This window comes from Orcinus orca, chromosome 21, assembly GCF_937001465.1.
Source record: "Orcinus orca chromosome 21, mOrcOrc1.1, whole genome shotgun sequence".
Lineage (NCBI taxonomy): Eukaryota > Metazoa > Chordata > Mammalia > Artiodactyla > Delphinidae > Orcinus > Orcinus orca.
In genome coordinates, this window is record NC_064579.1 from 14,802,068 (window position 1) to 14,812,292 (window position 10,225).

At 35.8% G+C, this 10,225-nt stretch overlaps 1 protein-coding gene across 2 annotated transcripts in view; it reads right to left on the reverse strand.

Moving 5' to 3' along the window:
• The window catches only part of DLC1 (DLC1 Rho GTPase activating protein), a 404,638-nt gene extending 396,375 nt beyond the window's left edge, over positions 1-8,263 (reverse strand). For both annotated transcript variants that reach the window (XM_004277160.4, XM_049704221.1), the window contains exon 1: positions 7,983-8,263. The gene's annotated coding sequence lies outside the window, so the exon portion shown is untranslated. The remainder of the gene's footprint in view (positions 1-7,982) is intronic.
• Between the last annotated feature and the right edge of the window lie 1,962 nt (positions 8,264-10,225).

Here is a 10,225-nt window from a genome sequence, read left to right on the forward strand (position 1 = left end):
ATAGCCTGGGAAAACACGGTGCAAATGAAGTACTTGTGGCTGAAATCAAGTGGGCAGTACCTTAGAACTGAGAGCAACATTGCCTGATCATAATCATTTATTCAACAAGTGTTTATTTAGTGCCGAATGGGCTGCAGACAGTCCACTAAACATTGGGAGTATAAGCCTAAGTATATATTATCTGTTTTATCCTTTCAGAAAACAGATGACATATATAGGTATATGTATACATACACATATACAAATAAATACGCACACACACACACACACACACACATGCACATGATTGACTCCTGGGTTGTTTTTAAACACCTTCACACAGCTGCTGCATATTTAATAGAAGGCATAATAGTACTGCCAGTTTCTCTGTATTTTCCTACTTTCTCCTTAGATGGCTGGAGTTACTTCTGGTTTCCCATCAGGTCTTTCTTCTTAATTACCCATCCCATGTTAAATTTCTCCTACTACTCTCTTCTACTCTTCTCTCTTCTCCTACTACTGCTTTAATGCATATCTATATGTAATAGCTACCACATAGCGTGTACTCAGTCACTGGGAGAACGAAGAGAAGACATGAGGGAAATAATCTCCTTTTAATTAAAGGTAGGTTAAATTCTCTAACATGCACTCTTGCAAGAATAGAGAATGCATCTGAACCAAGAAGGGAGCATTTCTACAATGGCCCACATTGTTGCTAATATAAGGGTCAAGTTGGTGAGGTGGAGAGATGGGGAATCTGGACATCCTAGAGGGATGTGACATCTTAGTGTATCTTGGCCTACGCTCAGGGAGTCACCTTTGCATGTAATAAGTGCCACCCAAACACTTATTGAATTAGACGATTACAGCAGAATCAACATATAAACAGACATGATCACAGCTTACTGTAGTTCTTCAAATGTGTGCTCACTGATGGCCAAGTAAATCTGCCTGACAGTGAGCATTTGCGGAGGTCAAAATGAAATTCATTTTCTTGATGGAGCTGTCAAAGAACAAATTATCTAGCAAACTAAATTGTGGAACATTTGGGCACCTTCCACTGCCCCCAACTCAATGATAACACGAGAGGAATGCTTTTCAATGCAAAACTGTCAAATATTCAAGAGGCTTAGGATCAGCGAGAACGCCTAGAACAGATATGATTATTCTTAATCTCTTTATGTAAATGAATGAACAAATAGCAAAAAAACCCCAAAAAACAAAATGATAACACATTCAAAGAAAGCATTTCTAAGAGTCTAATCAGGGTAGCCAACTTTTAGTAAAAGACAAATAGTGCTTTTTCTTTAAAATATTCATGCTAACTAATTGAAATTAGACAGGGCTAGAATTAGGCTTAGGAGAGAGAAACCTTTAATAACGATGCAAAAACCTATCTCTGTATGACTACAGGCAGATTTCCTTTCTTTAGTGGCAATCTTTGTCTTAATCCTTCACAAAATCATTATCCATCTACTTTTACATACTTTGTCAAATGTTGGAATTTACTCATTATGCCTCATTAGCTGTCTGTGGAAAAAACAAACTCCTGTTAAAATTCTTTACTGGTAAATTACTTAACGAAGCTTAAAATATTATATATGAAAAAGCTTCCATGTCTTTAGGTTGTCTGGAAATCATCAAAAGTCTTAGTAAATTACAGAATAAACCATCTATAATGAGCTAAGTCAGTGGATTGAGTAGTACATCACTTTTTCCGAGAGACACATCCAAACTTCCATCATTTTTGGTCTTTAGAAGAAGAATGAATAAATAGGTACCCAATTAAAATATTTTTTTAAATGTTTACCTATTTTTATGTATATATTAGTTTTACTAAGCTTGGTAAGTTTTTTCTCCTTCTTAGCTCTCAAATATGTTCCAGGAATCAAGTAAATTTGAAATTAACTCTGTCAATCCACTAGAATTCTGTCAGCTCATCAGAAAAGAACAGGCTGTTACAAAGTTGCAAGTTAATATTTCTGAGGTGCCCTATTTTTACCTCTGGCTTCCTACTATTTAATGTAGCCCCAGTAGTTTCTAATTCCCTTGCAGGGAGGAGCGCAGATACTGGCAGTGTTTGACTTATCACCACTTTGCCGCTCAGGTCAGCCAGGTTTGCGGATTCTCAGAACGTTTTTTTAAATAACCACGTGTAATTTGAGTAAATCTTTAAAAATGTCCTATTTGTCTGATACCACTAAGACTTTTCTGGGGATAATTGATTTCTAAGAGATCCCAGAATTAACACAGTCTTGGGGGACAATATTGCATCATGGATGCAGTAAGTTATAGACACCTGTATTTCCTTCAGGATTCCATGTTTTGTTTTTTTAGAAAGTACACAGTCTTCTCAATAACAGTGTTCCATCTGGTACAGAACTCTTTGAGCACCTAGAACTACATTGTATTTTAGCTATTTCTGCAAATAAATTCATTAATGAATAATTAATCATTTGTTTTTTTGATTCATATCTCTTTTCTGCAGAGTCCCTTATAACCAAAGAAAAGTATTGCCTTTGCTCCTAAATTATTTCACTTGGAATTTTTCATGCAACAGGAAATAGCTTAGAGTTAAATTTCATATCAAAAGTTTGGTTGTTTTTTTTTTTAATGGCAAAGCAATATGATTGAAATGTGGTTTTGCCTTATTATAAAAAAGATACTTCTATTCCACAATGGACATGAATTATAATGCTTTATCATCAGCATGGTGAGATGTGGCTTTGCTTTAAGTGGTCACTTTCTATTTTTAACTTTGCTATCATTTCTAAGAACACTCTAAGGGTAGACACAGTAATCACCAAATATAAACAAGAGGGCTACAGCAACACAGGTGCTCGGACAGTTAGGTGACAACAGAATACTGAGATTTCAGTCATTTGGTAAGTACAACTTTCACTGCAATCAGGAACATGAAATCACTGAGAACTTAGCTACTTCTGTTAGGTTGGTATCCTATCAGGGATTGATGCCTCTGATATCAACTTTTTTCTTCTGTATTTAATATCTATAATTCTTATCTTATTTTGTCATCTTCCTATGTACATTTGAGCTTGTTTTTACTACCAAGTGTCCCATATACCCAAGGAATAGTAGGTGCATTAGAAACTTTTGATGATCGTGATAATAGTAATAGTAAAAGAGCTTCCATGTATTAAGCATTTACTGTGGATCAGGCCCTGTATTTGGTGTTGCACTTACACTATCTCCTTTAGTAATAATACTCACAAATACTCTATGAAGTAGGTACTAACATTGTCCTGATTTTACAGGGAGAAATTTTGGCAGGACTAGGTAACTAGCTCAATCTCTAACACCTATTGATGGGTAGTGATTATTACCTCTGTTTTTTGTGAAGGCAAGATGTCTGTTAAAGAAACTTTTTTTTTTTCTGGTGATTTGCATTAGTTACTTAGGTTTTGTCTTCCCCAGTTTTCTCACTTCTATAATGGGAATAATGAAAATTGTTGAGAGAGAATAATATTGAACTATAATAATAATGAGCAGATAATATATGTAACACACTTAATCCATGGCATATTGCAAGAACTCACTAGATACTAAATGATGATGACGATAATGATGATGATGATGACAAAGATGGTGATGGCAATGATTACTTTAGTTTTTGACGGATCTTAGCTGCAGAAACCATGGCTGAGTAGGAGCTGGAACTATCCCTTGCATGCCCATGTTATTTCAATAGAGATGAGTGATTTGACCACAAGGTGAAACACCATGATTCTTTCTTTCTTGATTCATTTGACCTCTGCTTTTTAAAACAAAATTTTGTTTGTTATACTGTATGCGACCCAGTTTGTACGTACAAAGTCTCATCTAATGCTCAAAATGACCTAGTGATATAAATATTTGCATTATCTTCCAGACTTTACCAATAAAAAGCAGAAGCTCAAAGTAGGATGGGGCATGCTTGAAATCACAGAGCAAGGATTTCAAATGGCAAAGATGCAAATCTGAGCCAGTTTTCTGTCTCTTCCCACGAGCTTTCCAGTACACCACCCCCATTTAAATTGTGGAAAGTTCACTAGTGCTCTGCTCTCACTGGCCTCGTGTAACTTAACTTTGAACTATTTTTGGATACTCATGCTTTCTCCTGGCTCTTAATGAACTTGTAATGTCATCTTATGAGAGTGCTATTAACCTCTGGCCTCAGGCTCTGATGACTTTTGCCAACCTCTTATTTTCCTTCCTCTTTAAAAATTATTATTCTATCATTACAGGATGTCTGGAAAATTTAAAAAAAGTCTCACAGCACCAACTCTTCAATGCTGGTTTTCCTTTCCTTTCTTTCTTCTTTCCCTCCTATTTATTCCACAAACATTTATTAACAAACATGTATTGACAATACCTGACATGCTAGGTATTTTGCCAACTGCTGGGAATAAAAAGAAACACTGGTTGAATTTCTAAGCTTGCTTTCTGACCTTCCTACTTCCTTTGGATCTCATTTCTATTAAAGGACTGATTTCCTCTGGATTATCTGAACTGTATTGCTAAACCATTTTGTGATTTCAGTCTAATAGGAAAACCTTTTCACACATACAAGCAGCTACAACTGCTTTTTTCAGTCCTCTATCTTAATTCATGAGCAAGTTTATACACATGCTGTTTACATTGCCTTTCAGCTTTTTTTACATCGAAATTCCTATTTAATCTTTTCAAGTTCCCTTATATACTCTATAATCCACTGAATCAAAATCAATAATCTCTTTTAAACTAGGTCTCAAGATCCACACTTCACCTTTATTCTGTTTACCTTCTTCAAAAACTAAGCGCATCTATTTCTCAAAACGCTATGAGCTGACCGGCAGTTTAACGCCAAAGTAGAAGTAGTGTGCTGTATCTCTATATCCACCCCAAAGTCAATCTGTATCTGGGCTTCTCTGTAAGCCTGTTTGATTTGTGCAACTAAGGGGCTTATCATTCACCTGGGAGAAGAAGGTATAATACTTATGCTATTTCCTTCAAATCTGGAGGAATTTTCCCTCATCCTCTTTAAATTCTCATGTACAATTCTTAACATTTATTCAGATAATAAAATTTTCTGATCCAGATCTAAATCATCTCTCTTTTGGAACTTCGTTGTACTATAATGATTTCTACAGAGAGAATTCTCATCGTAAGATGATATTGACACCAATTCATTCCTTCTCCAAGAGGAAACAAATGAAGTAAAAACAAAAGACACATCTTAAATGTCCCAGTTTAGACCTGTTTTAATCCTCTAACACCCATCCTCTATAAGTAAGATTAAACCATGCCTAAAGTATTTGTAGTGAGGTGTATGGTATGAGCAGGTTTGGATAGGGCCAGAAAAATTCTCTTTTTTATTATAACGTCCTCTAGAAAAAATTAGATAAAATGGTGTACTAGGCCCTCTAGTAATCACGCCATCAGTTATATAGGCTCTTGCTTTACTGCATTTATTCCTCACTCCAATCATGCAGAGTGTGGAGACACTGGAAGTGCTGAATAGCCTATTTTTAAGTGGTAATAGCATCAGGAAATCCAATCTGGTTCAGAAAAATGGGGAGAAAAAGCATCATGACTCACATTTTCTCTAAAGAAATGGGATGTACTAGAAATGACACATATGAGCTTTATTAGAAGGGCTCTTGCCACGGAAAGTGCAATGTTTCGGCGTGCAAAGCAACATATACTGTCATATATGAAGAATGTACAGATGAAGCAGCCACCTCCTCCATTTGACACTGCACTGGTCAGCCATCTATATACTATAACAAACTCTGGATTCTACAACTAAAGGACTTTGTAGAAGGCTCAGAGGAGATATATGAACCAATTAAAAGACTGTAAATAAGCTGTAGAAGGGAAGATGAAAGGAAGTGGGTTTATTTGGCCTAGAAATGTACACTTATGTTTTCACACGTCCATTTAGGCTTTTCACATTTCCACTGAGGTAGAAACCCACAGAACTGGAAACAGGCTGCAGCAATAGAGATTTAGGTTAGATAAATAAAAGGATGTCCGGGTACGTGAGATTCTTAAACCGATTCCAGTGGGGGGCAGTAAAATCTTTTCCGAATGCCACTGGTTAAGTTGATTTATAAGGATACCATTTGGAGGCAAGGATATGAATCAGACAACCTCCTTTCTAGCTCTATGTTTTTAAGAAACATCAGTTTAAAATTAATATAATTATTAGCATATGGATTGATTTTCTTGGCATAAACATGAAATGTAACAAAACAGTCACAAACAAGTTACTCCTTTAAAATGTTTGTTGAAGGTGTAAGAAAACTTTTGCATTTGAGGAAATTTCATTACTTAGTAAATTTGATTCTTTTTTAAAGCCATTATTATTTTTTTTCTACACTGTAATACTGGTGGCAGCTGTAAACCTTTTTTTAAAAAATAAGCATTACAATTTTCTGTTTAAGGTAGCCTTCTACCGGATACGAATATATTCATACTTTATTATGAGCAGTTATTATTTGAGAACAAGGTGATGTCATATTAAGTTACCTGAATTATGATACAGGGTACTATGGTTCCACTGTCATCTCTTCTACTAACTAGCGGTGTGACCTTGGACAGGTCATTTTTGAATGTCATGCTTCACCTCCCTTTTTGGCACCTTTAAGACAGTGTTAGAAGAGGTGACCTCTTATGTTCTTTCCTTCCTTAAAATTCTATTGAGGAATTTTATTAAATCATAATTTAGACAAGTCAATATTTTATTTTTAACACACTTAAAAAACAGATTCTTTTTATCACTTTTAGAAGTCTTAACACAACAAATTGTTAGTGAGTAGTTAAAATTTGTCAATATAACTTATTCTAGCATAAAATTTAAGCATAATTAGCTAATACAGCAAATGGTCACCTTATACTATGTAAAAGTTTATGATGAAAACACTTGATTTCTTACGATCCAACTGTCAAATAGCTTTCATATTTCATTTGGGATATTTTGTGTTCATCTAATAGATTTGGAAATATGCACGGGTATTTGTTCCCTTCACGTACCATTCCATATGATTTCTATAAAATAATGATTTTCATTCTAAATATTCAGAAATATAACAGTATGTTATGCATTAAAACTCTCTGTTATGTCAGTCGTTACTAAATTTCTTTTCTCATATATTGCACATGTAAACATAACTTAAATATACTATAGCCCAGTGGAAATGTAATTTTATGATTACATGAATTATGAATACAGATCAGCTTTTCATGTGATTGTAGTGATTTCCAGCTGCCTTAAAATAGTAACAATGAATGTCATTGTCATTGAGATTTACTTTATTCAAAAATATTCACACAGAATATGATCCGAGCAGTGAATAGTGAATTCAAGAAAGTTAATATAAATTAAATCCAATTCTGATCTTTAAATTTTTAAAAATCAGATTAAATACTGTTTAGGATAGAAATATTTGTAAAATTTCATGTGTTTACTCTTTTTAAAAATAAACCATTTAAGCTGTGCATTAGCAGTTTGACCTGTGGTTGAAACTGGGTGGGGAAATATTGAGGAATCCAATCTTCATATTTTAAATGAGACTCAAAATTTTCTTTGGAGATGCATTATTAAGAAAAGTCACTCTATAGCGGGATCTACTTTTCCTGTTGGCAAACGAGGGGGAAAGAAAAACAATCATTTACACCTCACAATGTGTGAGAATATGTATCTGTTTCATAGAAACCATATAATAGGAAAACTGTCTTCTGGCTCCAGTCATAAATAAGTTAAGGATTGAAAAGGGATGAAAATAAGATCTCAGTTTACGGAGAAAAATCTCCATGGAGCCTATTTTAGAGTTGACATTTTGCTAAAACAATTTGACTCACAGTTTTTTACTTACTAAACTTTTTCCACTTCTGATTTCGTGGCTCAGCTCTAAAACCTAGGAAATCACCACTCCGTGCAAGATGCTAACATTTCTCTCAATCTTTCTGCCTCTTCAAAGATTGCCTCAAAGCGTAAAGATAGATAGTCCACAGCGTCTTACCTAGACGAGGAGGAGCTGAAACGCCGAGGCAAGACATGCTTCAACACTCAGCCTAGGAAAGGAGTCCGTCCCCGTTAGTTTCTCCAAAATATAAGTTCACATTTCGTGGTTGAGATCATGGCTCTATTCTAAGCAGTTCTGCGCAGTGTGTGATTCTAACAAAAACAGCCTCCGCAGCTGGAGGGAGCCTTAGCTGAAGCCGGAGTCTGTCAAGGCGTTCCTAGTGACTTCTGTCTAGTAAATTCAGACTGATGTTTTGCAAAAGGGGCCTCCACAACCAGGCCCAGATTGCCTGGGAAGCATTTCCTGCCTCTGAGTGGTGTGCATGTGAGAAAGACTGAACTGAGAGGAGGGGAGGGGGGCAGAGCAGAGGCCCGCCCAGGCGATTTAGGAGTTCTGATTTTACACAGAACTTAAGTGAGTTTGTCAAAACCCTTGAGGTGATTAGCTGGAGAGTCATAAAGCCGTAGAGCTTTTTCTATCCCACACTGCTTATGAAAGAAAAAGAAAGAAAGAAAACATCGTTCTCTCCTTCCTCTACAACTTTTCCACTTTATTCAATGTATACACACAATGTAAGCAAAATACCTTTGCAGTGCTCCTTTCAAAAGATCTTTTAAGGGAGCAAGATGCAGTTAGTTTTAATACCGTAATTCTTCTAAATTTGAAAGCCTTTTTAACGCTCCTTCATTTAAAATGCTGCAGCCTGATATACCGTACCTGAGAAGGTCTGTAAGTAAAATCCTAGGAATCCAGCGAATAGAACGTTTTCTCCCAGATCTCTCCGACCCCAAGAATCCTTCCCGGAATTAAAGTAGTTTGTGTCATGGCATAGGCAGCATTGCCTCTGGTCAGAATCTTCCAGTTACACATATCTAGTGCTGGAAAAGCAGAAGACAGACTCCATCTTGATCCTATTACAATCTTGCTGACATTAACCACTTGCAACTGCTTCCATCCAGCAGGACAGAGTGCCCGAATCACTCTAAATCAGCTCACAATATCTGCATCCTTCCTCCAACACAAATGTTGTGAACTATCGTCTGTTTATCTTTTCTGCTTTCTTGTGCCTCCACTGGATGACTTCCTCCTAGCTGCTCAGGGCTGGGAACTTGGACTACCATTTGGTTTTGATTAAAACCAGACAGCCAACTCTGGAGAATTTAGGGAATAAGCTAATGGAAACTGCAAGTATGGCTTTAATTAGTACATCAATTAATAATAGATGTTCGCTCGTCTTATAATAAGATGACACAAATATAAACGCAGAGGAAGCTCAAGTCGTTTCAGGAAAGAAGTTGCACCAATTCTCCTTCCTTTATGACCCAGAATTCTCTTTAGGGAAAGTGGAAGGAAAGAAGAGAGATGTGGCTTTGGGACATCCAGGTTGTGGAGAGGCCAGTGGAGCAGCCTGGTTGTTTATACCAGAGAAACAGGAAACAGCATCTCTGAGTTTAACTATCTTGCTTGGTTGAAACTGCTCAGTAATGTCTCCCTTTACAATCAATGGATTCTCTTGCTGTTTATGACTTAGGCATTTCTTTCAGTGATTAGTGACCAGATTAATCTGATTATTGGGTCTACATGGGGCTTGCAAATATCCAGAGATTTCCAATAATGGGAGGCACAAGAACAATTCCAATTTCAATATGATAAATGAGTAACATATAAAGAGGTACAAGAAATAGTAAACCTGTTAGCCCTAAGATCTATGCTGTACATCTCTGAAATTGTAATCAGTTTTCATTATTCATGTTTATTCTCAGTTGGCTCTAATTTTTATAAAGGCTGACAGACACCTAGATATTGCAATGATCATCTTTTGAGTACTTCCTGAGAATACTGAGTAGGTGATAACTCAGAGAAGTACTATGTTATAGCCATTATTTCTTATTGGAGAAGAAAATCTCTCGAAATTAGTGCAAAGCATGGACTACTAGAAATATTAAACTTAATGTTTAATATGTGGTTTACATGTTAAATTTGGTTAAATGACAAGAATGACATATTACACATTGATTTTTCAGATGAGAAGCATTCAAATAAAGACATGGAGGCAGAAACAATTTTTAGAAGTTTATGTCAAAAAACGTTACTGATTAAAAAATGAGCATTTAGATTCCTTTAAGTTAACCTTCAACCACATGGCAAGAAGGAAGTCCATAATTTCATAAATTCTTTAAAGAGTTATTTATGTTCATACTCGGAATAATTCCACTGAAACTACTGCTCATTTAATCTTC